Genomic DNA, 14,770 nt, shown 5'->3' with positions numbered 1-14,770 from the left:
CTTCTGCTTCTTCTGATTCACCCTCCAGACTTCTCCTTCTCCTTCTCCTTCGTCTACTTCTTCTGATACACCCTCCAGACTACACCTTCTCCTTCTCCTTCTTCTACTTCTTCTGATTCACCCTCCAGACTTCACCTTCTCCTTCTCCTTCTTCTGTTTCTTCTGATTCACCCTCCAGACTTCACCTTCTCCTTCTCCTTCTTCTACTACTTCTGATTCACCCTCCAGACTTCACCTTCTCCTTCTCCTTCTTCTACTTCTTCTGATTCACCCTCCAGACTTCATCTTCTCCTTCTCCTTCTTCTGCTTCTTCTGATTCACCCTCCAGACTTCACCTTCTCCTTCTCCTTCTTCTGCTTCTTCTGATTCACCCTCCAGACTTCACCTTCTCCTTCTCCTTCTTCTACTTCTTCTGATTCACCCTCCAGACTTCACCTTCTCCTTCTCCTTCTTCTCCTTCTTCTGATTCACCCTCCAGTCTTCACCTTCTCCTTCTCCTTCTTCTGTTTCTTCTGCTTCACCCTCCAGACTTCACCTTCTCCTTCTCTTTCTTCTGCTTCTTCTGATTCACCCTCCAGACTTCACCTTCTCCTTCTCCTTCTTCTGATTCTTCTGATTCACCCTCCAGACTTCACCTTCTCCTTCTCCTTCTTCTGCTTCTTCTGATTCACCCTCCTGACTTCACCTTCTCCTTCTCCTTCTTTTAATTCTTCTGATTCACCCACCTGACTTCACCTTCTCCTTCTCCTTCTTCTACATCTTCTGATTCACCCTCCTGCCTTCACCTTCTCCTTCTCCTTCTTCTACTTCTTCTGCTTCACCCTCCAGACTTCACCTTCTCCTTCTCCTTCTTCTACTTCTTCTGATTCACCCTCCAGACTTCACCTTCTCCTTCTCCTTCTTCTACTTCTTCTGATTCACCCTCCAGACTTCATCTTCTCCTTCTCCTTCTTCTGCTTCTTCTGATTCACCCTCCAGACTTCACCTTCTCCTTCTCCTTCTTCTGCTTCTTCTGATTCACCCTCCAGACTTCACCTTCTCCTTCTCCTTCTTCTACTTCTTCTGATTCACCCTCCAGACTTCACCTTCTCCTTCTCCTTCTTCTCCTTCTTCTGATTCACCCTCCAGTCTTCACCTTCTCCTTCTCCTTCTTCTGTTTCTTCTGCTTCACCCTCCAGACTTCACCTTCTCCTTCTCTTTCTTCTGCTTCTTCTGATTCACCCTCCAGACTTCACCTTCTCCTTCTCCTTCTTCTGATTCTTCTGATTCACCCTCCAGACTTCACCTTCTCCTTCTCCTTCTTCTGCTTCTTCTGATTCACCCTCCTGACTTCACCTTCTCCTTCTCCTTCTTCTACTTCTTCTGATTCACCCACCTGACTTCACCTTCTCCTTCTCCTTCTTCTACATCTTCTGATTCACCCTCCTGACTTCACCTTCTCCTTCTCCTTCTTCTACTTCTTCTGCTTCACCCTCCAGACTTCACCTTCTCCTTCTCCTTCTTCTACTTCTTCTGATTCACCCTCCAGACTTCACCTTCTCCTTCTCCTTCTTCTACTTCTTCTGATTCACCCTCCAGACTTCACCTTCTCCTTCTCCTTCTTCTACTTCTTCTGATTCACCCTCCAGACTTCACCTTCTCCTTCTCCTTCTTCTGCTTCTTCTGTTTCACCCTCCAGACTTCACCTTCTCCTTCTCCTTATTCTGCTTCTTCTGAATCACCCTCCAGACTTCACCTTCTCCTTCTCCTTCTTCTGCTTCTTCTGATTCACCCTCCAGACTTCACCTTCTCCTTCTCCTTCTTCTGCTTCTTCTGATTCACCCTCCAGACTTCACCTTCTCCTTCTCCTTCTTCTACTTCTTCTGATTCACCCTCCAGACTTCACCTTCTCCATCTCCTTCTTCTGCTTCTTCTGATTCACCCTCCAGACTTCACCTTCTCCTTCTCCTTCGTCTACTTCTTCTGATTCACCCTCCAGACTTCACCTTCTCCTTCTCCTTCTTCTGCTTCTTCTGATTCACCCTCCAGACTTCACCTTCTCCTTCTCCTTCTTCTACTTCTTCTGATTCACCCTCCTGACTTCACCTTCTCCTTCTCCTTCTTCTACTTCTTCTGCTTCACCCTCCAGACTTCAGCTTCTCCTTCTCCTTCTTCTACTTCTTCTGATTCACCCTCCAGACTTCACCTTCTCCTTCTCCTTCTTCTACTTCTTCTGATTCACCCTCCAGACTTCACCTTCTCCTTCTCCTTCTTCTACTTCTTCTGATTCACCCTCCAGACTTCACCTTCTCCTTCTCCTTCTTCTGCTTCTTCTGATTCACCCTCCAGACTTCACCTTCTCCTTCTCCTTATTCTGCTTCTTCTGAATCACCCTCCAGACTTCACCTTCTCCTTCTCCTTCTTCTACTTCTTCTGATTCACCCTCCAGACTTCACCTTCTCCATCTCCTTCTTCTGCTTCTTCTGATTCACCCTCCAGACTTCTCCTTCTCCTTATCCTTCGTCTACTTCTTCTGATTCACCCTCCAGACTACACCTTCTCCTTCTCCTTCTTCTACTTCTTCTGATTCACCCTCCAGATTTCACCTTCTCCTTCTCCTTCTTCTGTTTCTTCTGATTCACCCTCCAGACTTCACCTTCTCCTTCTCCTTCTTCTACTACTTCTGATTCACCCTCCAGACTTCACCTTCTCCTTCTCCTTCTTCTACTTCTTCTGATTCACCCTCCAGACTTCATCTTCTCCTTCTCCTTCTTCTGCTTCTTCTGATTCACCCTCCAGACTTCACCTTCTCCTTCTCCTTATTCTGCTTCTTCTGATTCACCCTCCAGACTTCACCTTCTCCTTCTCCTTCTTCTGCTTCTTCTGATTCACCCTCCAGACTTCACCTTCTCCTTCTCCTTCTTCTGCTTCTTCTGATTCACCCTCCAGACTTCACCTTCTCCTTCTCCTTCTTCTACTTCTTCTGATTCACCCTCCAGACTTCACCTTCTCCTTCTCCTTCTTCTGCTTCTTCTGATTCACCCTCCTGACTTCACCTTCTCCTTCTCCTTCTTCTACATCTTCTGATTCACCCTCCTGACTTCACCTTCTCCTTCTCCTTCTTCTACTTCTTCTGCTTCACCCTCCAGACTTCACCTTCTCCTTCTCCTTCTTCTACTTCTTCTGATTCACCCTCCAGACTTCACCTTCTCCTTCTCCTTCTTCTACTTCTTCTGATTCACCCTCCAGACTTCACCTTCTCCTTCTCCTTCTTCTACGTCTTCTGATTCACCCTCCAGACTTCACCTTCTCCTTCTCCTTCCTCTGCTTCTTCTGTTTCACCCTCCAGACTTCACCTTCTCCTTCTCCTTATTCTGCTTCTTCTGAATCACCCTCCAGACTTCACCTTCTCCTTCTCCTTCTTCTGCTTCTTCTGATTCACCCTCCAGACTTCACCTTCTCCTTCTCCTTCTTCTGCTTCTTCTGATTCACCCTCCAGACTTCACCTTCTCCTTCTCCTTCTTCTACTTCTTCTGATTCACCCTCCTGACTTCACCTTCTCCTTCTCCTTCTTCTACTTCTTCTGCTTCACCCTCCAGACTTCAGCTTCTCCTTCTCCTTCTTCTACTTCTTCTGATTCACCCTCCAGACTTCACCTTCTCCTTCTCCTTCTTCTACTTCTTCTGATTCACCCTCCAGACTTCACCTTCTCCTTCTCCTTCTTCTACTTCTTCTGATTCACCCTCCAGACTTCACCTTCTCCTTCTCCTTCTTCTGCTTCTTCTGATTCACCCTCCAGACTTCACCTTCTCCTTCTCCTTATTCTGCTTCTTCTGAATCACCCTCCAGACTTCACCTTCTCCTTCTCCTTCTTCTACTTCTTCTGATTCACCCTCCAGACTTCACCTTCTCCATCTCCTTCTTCTGCTTCTTCTGATTCACCCTCCAGACTTCTCCTTCTCCTTCTCCTTCGTCTACTTCTTCTGATACACCCTCCAGACTACACCTTCTCCTTCTCCTTCTTCTACTTCTTCTGATTCACCCTCCAGACTTCACCTTCTCCTTCTCCTTCTTCTGTTTCTTCTGATTCACCCTCCAGACTTCACCTTCTCCTTCTCCTTCTTCTACTACTTCTGATTCACCCTCCAGACTTCACCTTCTCCTTCTCCTTCTTCTACTTCTTCTGATTCACCCTCCAGACTTCATCTTCTCCTTCTCCTTCTTCTGCTTCTTCTGATTCACCCTCCAGACTTCACCTTCTCCTTCTCCTTCTTCTGCTTCTTCTGATTCACCCTCCAGACTTCACCTTCTCCTTCTCCTTCTTCTACTTCTTCTGATTCACCCTCCAGACTTCACCTTCTCCTTCTCCTTCTTCTCCTTCTTCTGATTCACCCTCCAGTCTTCACCTTCTCCTTCTCCTTCTTCTGTTTCTTCTGCTTCACCCTCCAGACTTCACCTTCTCCTTCTCTTTCTTCTGCTTCTTCTGATTCACCCTCCAGACTTCACCTTCTCCTTCTCCTTCTTCTGATTCTTCTGATTCACCCTCCAGACTTCACCTTCTCCTTCTCCTTCTTCTGCTTCTTCTGATTCACCCTCCTGACTTCACCTTCTCCTTCTCCTTCTTTTAATTCTTCTGATTCACCCACCTGACTTCACCTTCTCCTTCTCCTTCTTCTACATCTTCTGATTCACCCTCCTGCCTTCACCTTCTCCTTCTCCTTCTTCTACTTCTTCTGCTTCACCCTCCAGACTTCACCTTCTCCTTCTCCTTCTTCTACTTCTTCTGATTCACCCTCCAGACTTCACCTTCTCCTTCTCCTTCTTCTACTTCTTCTGATTCACCCTCCAGACTTCATCTTCTCCTTCTCCTTCTTCTGCTTCTTCTGATTCACCCTCCAGACTTCACCTTCTCCTTCTCCTTCTTCTGCTTCTTCTGATTCACCCTCCAGACTTCACCTTCTCCTTCTCCTTCTTCTACTTCTTCTGATTCACCCTCCAGACTTCACCTTCTCCTTCTCCTTCTTCTCCTTCTTCTGATTCACCCTCCAGTCTTCACCTTCTCCTTCTCCTTCTTCTGTTTCTTCTGCTTCACCCTCCAGACTTCACCTTCTCCTTCTCTTTCTTCTGCTTCTTCTGATTCACCCTCCAGACTTCACCTTCTCCTTCTCCTTCTTCTGATTCTTCTGATTCACCCTCCAGACTTCACCTTCTCCTTCTCCTTCTTCTGCTTCTTCTGATTCACCCTCCTGACTTCACCTTCTCCTTCTCCTTCTTCTACTTCTTCTGATTCACCCACCTGACTTCACCTTCTCCTTCTCCTTCTTCTACATCTTCTGATTCACCCTCCTGACTTCACCTTCTCCTTCTCCTTCTTCTACTTCTTCTGCTTCACCCTCCAGACTTCACCTTCTCCTTCTCCTTCTTCTACTTCTTCTGATTCACCCTCCAGACTTCACCTTCTCCTTCTCCTTCTTCTACTTCTTCTGATTCACCCTCCAGACTTCACCTTCTCCTTCTCCTTCTTCTACTTCTTCTGATTCACCCTCCAGACTTCACCTTCTCCTTCTCCTTCTTCTGCTTCTTCTGTTTCACCCTCCAGACTTCACCTTCTCCTTCTCCTTATTCTGCTTCTTCTGAATCACCCTCCAGACTTCACCTTCTCCTTCTCCTTCTTCTGCTTCTTCTGATTCACCCTCCAGACTTCACCTTCTCCTTCTCCTTCTTCTGCTTCTTCTGATTCACCCTCCAGACTTCACCTTCTCCTTCTCCTTCTTCTACTTCTTCTGATTCACCCTCCAGACTTCACCTTCTCCATCTCCTTCTTCTGCTTCTTCTGATTCACCCTCCAGACTTCACCTTCTCCTTCTCCTTCGTCTACTTCTTCTGATTCACCCTCCAGACTTCACCTTCTCCTTCTCCTTCTTCTGCTTCTTCTGATTCACCCTCCAGACTTCACCTTCTCCTTCTCCTTCTTCTACTTCTTCTGATTCACCCTCCTGACTTCACCTTCTCCTTCTCCTTCTTCTACTTCTTCTGCTTCACCCTCCAGACTTCAGCTTCTCCTTCTCCTTCTTCTACTTCTTCTGATTCACCCTCCAGACTTCACCTTCTCCTTCTCCTTCTTCTACTTCTTCTGATTCACCCTCCAGACTTCACCTTCTCCTTCTCCTTCTTCTACTTCTTCTGATTCACCCTCCAGACTTCACCTTCTCCTTCTCCTTCTTCTGCTTCTTCTGATTCACCCTCCAGACTTCACCTTCTCCTTCTCCTTATTCTGCTTCTTCTGAATCACCCTCCAGACTTCACCTTCTCCTTCTCCTTCTTCTACTTCTTCTGATTCACCCTCCAGACTTCACCTTCTCCATCTCCTTCTTCTGCTTCTTCTGATTCACCCTCCAGACTTCTCCTTCTCCTTATCCTTCGTCTACTTCTTCTGATTCACCCTCCAGACTACACCTTCTCCTTCTCCTTCTTCTACTTCTTCTGATTCACCCTCCAGATTTCACCTTCTCCTTCTCCTTCTTCTGTTTCTTCTGATTCACCCTCCAGACTTCACCTTCTCCTTCTCCTTCTTCCACTACTTCTGATTCACCCTCCAGACTTCACCTTCTCCTTCTCCTTCTTCTACTTCTTCTGATTCACCCTCCAGACTTCATCTTCTCCTTCTCCTTCTTCTGCTTCTTCTGATTCACCCTCCAGACTTCACCTTCTCCATCTCCTTCTTCTGCTTCTTCTGATTCACCGTCCAGACTTCACCTTCTCCTTCTCCTTCGTCTACTTCTTCTGATTCACCCTCCAGACTACACCTTCTCCTTCTCCTTCTTCTACTTCTTCTGATTCACCCTCCAGACTTCACCTTCTCCTTCTCCTTCTTCTGTTTCTTCTGATTCACCCTCCAGACTTCACCTTCTCCTTCTCCTTCTTCTACTACTTCTGATTCACCCTCCAGACTTCACCTTCTCCTTCTCCTTCTTCTACTTCTTCTGATTAACCCTCCAGACTTCATCTTCTCCTTCTCCTTCTTCTGCTTCTTCTGATTCACCCTCCAGACTTCAACTTCTCCTTCTCCTTCTTCTGCTTCTTCTGATTCACCCGCCAGACTTCACCTTCTCCTTCTCCTTCTTCTACTTCTTCTGATTCAACCTCCAGACTTCACCTTCTCCTTCTCCTTCTTCTACTTCTTCTGATTAACCCTCCAGTCTTCACCTTCTCCTTCTCCTTCTTCTGTTTCTTCTGCTTCACCCTCCAGACTTCACCTTCTCCTTCTCTTTCTTCTGCTTCTTCTGATTCACCCTCCAGACTTCACCTTCTCCTTCTCCTTCTTCTGATTCTTCTGATTCACCCTCCAGACTTCAACTTCTCCTTCTCCTTCTTCTGCTTCTTCTGATTCGCCCTCCTGACTTCACCTACTCCTTCTCCTTCTTCTACTTCTTCTGATTCACCCACCTGACTTCACCTTCTCCTTCTCCTTCTTCTACTTCTTCTGCTTCACCCTCCAGACTTCACCTTCTCCTTCTCCTTCTTCTACTTCTTCTGATTCACCCTCCAGACTTCACCTTCTCCTTCTCCTTCTTCTACTTCTTCTGATTCACCCTCCAGACTTCACCTTCTCCTTCTCCTTCTTCTACTTCTTCTGATTCACCCTCCAGACATCACCTTCTCCTTCTCCTTCTTCTCCTTCTTCTGATTCACCCTCCAGTCTTCACCTTCTCCTTCTCCTTCTTCTGTTTCTTCTGCTTCACCCTCCAGACTTCACCTTCTCCTTCTCTTTCTTCTGCTTCTTCTGATTCACCCTCCAGACTTCACCTTCTCCTTCTCCTTCTTCTGATTCTTCTGATTCACCCTCCAGACTTCACCTTCTCCTTCTCCTTCTTCTGCTTCTTCTGATTCACCCTCCTGACTTCAACTTCTCCTTCTCCTTCTTCTACTTCTTCTGATTCACCCACCTGACTTCACCTTCTCCTTCTCCTTCTTCTACATCTTCTGATTCACCCTCCTGACTTCACCTTCTCCTTCTCCTTCTTCTACTTCTTCTGCTTCACCCTCCAGACTTCACCTTCTCCTTCTCCTTCTTCTACTTCTTCTGATTCACCCTCCAGACTTCACCTTCTCCTTCTCCTTCTTCTACTTCTTCTGATTCACCCTCCAGACTTCACCTTCTCCTTCTCCTTCTTCTACTTCTTCTGATTCACCCTCCAGACTTCACCTTCTCCTTCTCCTTCTTCTGCATCTTCTGTTTCACCCTCCAGACTTCACCTTCTCCTTCTCCTTATTCTGCTTCTTCTGAATCACCCTCCAGACTTCACCTTCTCCTTCTCCTTCTTCTGCTTCTTCTGATTCACCCTCCAGACTTCACCTTCTCCTTCTCCTTCTTCTGCTTCTTCTGATTCACCCTCCAGACTTCACCTTCTCCTTCTCCTTCTTCTACTTCTTCTGATTCACCCTCCAGACTTCACCTTCTCCATCTCCTTCTTCTGCTTCTTCTGATTCACCCTCCAGACTTCACCTTCTCCTTCTCCTTCGTCTACTTCTTCTGATTCACCCTCCAGACTTCACCTTCTCCTTCTCCTTCTTCTGCTTCTTCTGATTCACCCTCCAGACTTCACCTTCTCCTACTCCTTCTTCTACTTCTTCTGATTCACCCTCCTGACTTCACCTTCTCCTTCTCCTTCTTCTACTTCTTCTGCTTCACCCTCCAGACTTCAGCTTCTCCTTCTCCTTCTTCTACTTCTTCTGATTCACACTCCAGACTTCACCTTCTCCTTCTCCTTCTTCTGATTCTTCTGATTCTCCCTCCAGACTTCACCTTCTCCTTCTCCTTCTTCTGCTTCTTCTGATTCACCCTCCTGACTTCACCTTCTCCTTCTCCTTCTTCTACTTCTTCTGATTCACCCACCTGACTTCACCTTCTCCTTCTCCTTCTTCTACATCTTCTGATTCACCCTCCTGACTTCACCTTCTCCTTCTCCTTCTTCTACTTCTTCTGCTTCACCCTCCAGACTTCACCTTCTCCTTCTCCTTCTTCTACTTCTTCTGATTCACCCTCCAGACTTCACCTTCTCCTTCTCCTTCTTCTACTTCTTCTGATTCACCCTCCAGACTTCACCTTCTCCTTCTCCTTCTTCTACTTCTTCTGATTCACCCTCCAGACTTCACCTTCTCCTTCTCCTTCTTCTGCTTCTTCTGTTTCACCCTCCAGACTTCACCTTCTCCTTCTCCTTATTCTGCTTCTTCTGAATCACCCTCCAGACTTCACCTTCTCCTTCTCCTTCTTCTGCTTCTTCTGATTCACCCTCCAGACTTCACCTTCTCCTTCTCCTTCTTCTGCTTCTTCTGATTCACCCTCCAGACTTCACCTTCTCCTTCTCCTTCTTCTACTTCTTCTGATTCACCCTCCAGACTTCACCTTCTCCATCTCCTTCTTCTGCTTCTTCTGATTCACCCTCCAGACTTCACCTTCTCCTTCTCCTTCGTCTACTTCTTCTGATTCACCCTCCAGACTTCACCTTCTCCTTCTCCTTCTTCTGCTTCTTCTGATTCAACCTCCAGACTTCACCTTCTCCTTCTCCTTCTTCTACTTCTTCTGATTCACCCTCCTGACTTCACCTTCTCCTTCTCCTACTTCTTCTGCTTCACCCTCCAGACTTCAGCTTCTCCTTCTCCTTCTTCTACTTCTTCTGATTCACCCTCCAGACTTCACCTTCTCCTTCTCCTTCTTCTACTTCTTCTGATTCACCCTCCAGACTTCACCTTCTCCTTCTCCTTCTTCTACTTCTTCTGATTCACCCTCCAGACTTCACCTTCTCCTTCTCCTTCTTCTGCTTCTTCTGATTCACCCTCCAGACTTCACCTTCTCCTTCTCCTTATTCTGCTTCTTCTGAATCACCCTCCAGACTTCACCTTCTCCTTCTCCTTCTTCTACTTCTTCTGATTCACCCTCCAGACTTCACCTTCTCCATCTCCTTCTTCTGCTTCTTCTGATTCACCCTCCAGACTTCTCCTTCTCCTTATCCTTCGTCTACTTCTTCTGATTCACCCTCCAGACTACACCTTCTCCTTCTCCTTCTTCTACTTCTTCTGATTCACCCTCCAGATTTCACCTTCTCCTTCTCCTTCTTCTGTTTCTTCTGATTCACCCTCCAGACTTCACCTTCTCCTTCTCCTTCTTCTACTACTTCTGATTCACCCTCCAGACTTCACCTTCTCCTTCTCCTTCTTCTACTTCTTCTGATTCACCCTCCAGACTTCATCTTCTCCTTCTCCTTCTTCTGCTTCTTCTGATTCACCCTCCAGACTTCACCTTCTCCATCTCCTTCTTCTGCTTCTTCTGATTCACCCTCCAGACTTCACCTTCTCCTTCTCCTTCGTCTACTTCTTCTGATTCACCCTCCAGACTACACCTTCTCCTTCTCCTTCTTCTACTTCTTCTGATTCACCCTCCAGACTTCACCTTCTCCTTCTCCTTCGTCTACTTCTTCTGATTCACCCTCCAGACTTCACCTTCTCCTTCTCCTTCTTCTGATTCTTCTGATTCTCCCTCCAGACTTCACCTTCTCCTTCTCCTTCTTCTGCTTCTTCTGATTCACCCTCCTGACTTCACCTTCTCCTTCTCCTTCTTCTACTTCTTCTGATTCACCCACCTGACTTCACCTTCTCCTTCTCCTTCTTCTACATCTTCTGATTCACCCTCCTGACTTCACCTTCTCCTTCTCCTTCTTCTACTTCTTCTGCTTCACCCTCCAGACTTCACCTTCTCCTTCTCCTTCTTCTACTTCTTCTGATTCACCCTCCAGACTTCACCTTCTCCTTCTCCTTCTTCTACTTCTTCTGATTCACCCTCCAGACTTCACCTTCTCCTTCTCCTTCTTCTACTTCTTCTGATTCACCCTCCAGACTTCACCTTCTCCTTCTCCTTCTTCTGCTTCTTCTGTTTCACCCTCCAGACTTCACCTTCTCCTTCTCCTTATTCTGCTTCTTCTGAATCACCCTCCAGACTTCACCTTCTCCTTCTCCTTCTTCTGCTTCTTCTGATTCACCCTCCAGACTTCACCTTCTCCTTCTCCTTCTTCTGCTTCTTCTGATTCACCCTCCAGACTTCACCTTCTCCTTCTCCTTCTTCTACTTCTTCTGATTCACCCTCCAGACTTCACCTTCTCCATCTCCTTCTTCTGCTTCTTCTGATTCACCCTCCAGACTTCACCTTCTCCTTCTCCTTCGTCTACTTCTTCTGATTCACCCTCCAGACTTCACCTTCTCCTTCTCCTTCTTCTGCTTCTTCTGATTCACCCTCCAGACTTCACCTTCTCCTTCTCCTTCTTCTACTTCTTCTGATTCACCCTCCTGACTTCACCTTCTCCTTCTCCTACTTCTTCTGCTTCACCCTCCAGACTTCAGCTTCTCCTTCTCCTTCTTCTACTTCTTCTGATTCACCCTCCAGACTTCACCTTCTCCTTCTCCTTCTTCTACTTCTTCTGATTCACCCTCCAGACTTCACCTTCTCCTTCTCCTTCTTCTACTTCTTCTGATTCACCCTCCAGACTTCACCTTCTCCTTCTCCTTCTTCTGCTTCTTCTGATTCACCCTCCAGACTTCACCTTCTCCTTCTCCTTATTCTGCTTCTTCTGAATCACCCTCCAGACTTCACCTTCTCCTTCTCCTTCTTCTACTTCTTCTGATTCACCCTCCAGACTTCACCTTCTCCATCTCCTTCTTCTGCTTCTTCTGATTCACCCTCCAGACTTCTCCTTCTCCTTATCCTTCGTCTACTTCTTCTGATTCACCCTCCAGACTACACCTTCTCCTTCTCCTTCTTCTACTTCTTCTGATTCACCCTCCAGATTTCACCTTCTCCTTCTCCTTCTTCTGTTTCTTCTGATTCACCCTCCAGACTTCACCTTCTCCTTCTCCTTCTTCTACTACTTCTGATTCACCCTCCAGACTTCACCTTCTCCTTCTCCTTCTTCTACTTCTTCTGATTCACCCTCCAGACTTCATCTTCTCCTTCTCCTTCTTCTGCTTCTTCTGATTCACCCTCCAGACTTCACCTTCTCCATCTCCTTCTTCTGCTTCTTCTGATTCACCCTCCAGACTTCACCTTCTCCTTCTCCTTCGTCTACTTCTTCTGATTCACCCTCCAGACTACACCTTCTCCTTCTCCTTCTTCTACTTCTTCTGATTCACCCTCCAGACTTCACCTTCTCCTTCTCCTTCTTCTGTTTCTTCTGATTCACCCTCCAGACTTCACCTTCTCCTTCTCCTTCTTCTACTACTTCTGATTCACCCTCCAGACTTCACCTTCTCCTTCTCCTTCTTCTACTTCTTCTGATTAACCCTCCAGACTTCATCTTCTCCTTCTCCTTCTTCTGCTTCTTCTGATTCACCCTCCAGACTTCAACTTCTCCTTCTCCTTCTTCTGCTTCTTCTGATTCACCCTCCAGACTTCACCTTCTCCTTCTCCTTCTTCTACTTCTTCTGATTCACCCTCCAGACTTCACCGTCTCCTTCTCCTTCTTCTACTTCTTCTGATTAACCCTCCAGTCTTCACCTTCTCCTTCTCCTTCTTCTGTTTCTTCTGCTTCACCCTCCAGACTTCACCTTCTCCTTCTCTTTCTTCTGCTTCTTCTGATTCACCCTCCAGACTTCACCTTCTCCTTCTCCTTCTTCTGATTCTTCTGATTCACCCTCCAGACTTCAACTTCTCCTTCTCCTTCTTCTGCTTCTTCTGATTCACCCTCCTGACTTCACCTACTCCTTCTCCTTCTTCTACTTCTTCTGATTCACCCACCTGACTTCACCTTCTCCTTCTCCTTCTTCTACTTCTTCTGCTTCACCCTCCAGACTTCACCTTCTCCTTCTCCTTCTTCTACTTCTTCTGATTCACCCTCCAGACTTCACCTTCTCCTTCTCCTTCTTCTACTTCTTCTGATTCACCCTCCAGACTTCACCTTCTCCTTCTCCTTCTTCTACTTCTTCTGCTTCACCCTCCAGACTACACCTTCTCCTTCTCCTTCTTCTACTTCTTCTGATTCACCCTCCAGACCTCACCTTCTCCTTCTCCTTCTTCTGCTTCTTCTGATTCACCCTCCAGACTTCACCTTCTCCTTCTCCTTATTCTGCTTCTTCTGATTCACCCTCCAGACTTCACCTTCTCCTTCTCCTTTTTCTGCTTCTTCTGGTTCACCCTCCAGACTTCACCTTCTCCTTCTCCTTCTTCTGCTTCTTCTGATTCACCCTCCAGACTTCACCTTCTCCTTCTCCTTCTTCTACTTCTTCTGATTCACCCTCCAGACTTCACCTTCTCCTTCTCCTTCTTCTGCTTCTTCTGATTCACCCTCCTGACTTCACCTTCTCCTTCTCCTTCTTCTACATCTTCTGATTCACCATCCTGACTTCACCTTCTCCTTCTCCTTCTTCTACTTCTTCTGCTTCACCCTCCAGACTTCACCTTCTCCTTCTCCTTCTTCTACTTCTTCTGATTCACCCTCCAGACTTCACCTTCTCCTTCTCCTTCTTCTACTTCTTCTGATTCACCCTCCAGACTTCACCTTCTCCTTCTCCTTCTTCTACGTCTTCTGATTCACCCTCCAGACTTCACCTTCTCCTTCTCCTTCTTCTGCTTCTTCTGTTTCACCCTCCAGACTTCACCTTCTCCTTCTCCTTATTCTGCTTCTTCTGAATCACCCTCCAGACTTCACCTTCTCCTTCTCCTTCTTCTACTTCTTCTGATTCACCCTCCTGACTTCACCTTCTCCTTCTCCTTCTTCTACTTCTTCTGCTTCACCGTCCAGACTTCAGCTTCTCCTTCTCCTTCTTCTACTTCTTCTGATTCACCCTCCAGACTTCACCTTCTCCTTCTCCTTCTTCTACTTCTTCTGATTCACCCTCCAGACTTTACCTTCTCCTTCTCCTTCTTCTACTTCTTCTGATTCACCCTCCAGACTTCACCTTCTCCTTCTCCTTCTTCTGCTTCTTCTGATTCACCCTCCAGACTTCACCTTCTCCTTCTCCTTATTCTGCTTCTTCTGAATCACCCTCCAGACTTCACCTTCTCCTTCTCCTTCTTCTACTTCTTCTGATTCACCCTCCAGACTTCACCTTCTCCATCTCCTTCTTCTGCTTCTTCTGATTCACCCTCCAGACTTCTCCTTCTCCTTCTCCTTCGTCTACTTCTTCTGATTCACCCTCCAGACTACACCTTCTCCTTCTCCTTCTTCTACTTCTTCTGATTCACCCTCCAGACTTCACCTTCTCCTTCTCCTTCTTCTGTTTCTTCTGATTCACCCTCCAGACTTCACCTTCTCCTTCTCCTTCTTCTACTACTTCTGATTCACCCTCCAGACTTCACCTTCTCCTTCTCCTTCTTCTACTTCTTCTGATTCACCCTCCAGACTTCATCTTCTCCTTCTCCTTCTTCTGCTTCTTCTGATTCACCCTCCAGACTTCACCTTCTCCTTCTCCTTCTTCTGCTTCTTCTGATTCACCCTCCAGACTTCACCTTCTCCTTCTCCTTCTTCTACTTCTTCTGATTCACCCTCCAGACTTCACCTTCTCCTTCTCCTTCTTCTCCTTCTTCTGATTCACCCTCCAGTCTTCACCTTCTCCTTCTCCTTCTTCTGTTTCTTCTGCTTCACCCTCCAGACTTCACCTTCTCCTTCTCTTTCTTCTGCTTCTTCTGATTCACCCTCCAGACTTCACCTTCTCCTTCTCCTTCTTCTGATTCTTCTGATTCACCCTCCAGACTTCACCTTCTCCTTCTCCTTCTTCTGCTTCTTCTGATTCACCCTCCTGACTT

Source organism: Somniosus microcephalus, unplaced genomic scaffold (genome assembly GCF_052327205.1).
Source record: "Somniosus microcephalus isolate GS21.2 unplaced genomic scaffold, FLI_Smic_1.0 scaffold8, whole genome shotgun sequence".
Classification (NCBI taxonomy): Eukaryota; Metazoa; Chordata; class Chondrichthyes; order Squaliformes; family Somniosidae; genus Somniosus; species Somniosus microcephalus.
This window is presented reverse-complemented; position numbering follows the sequence as displayed.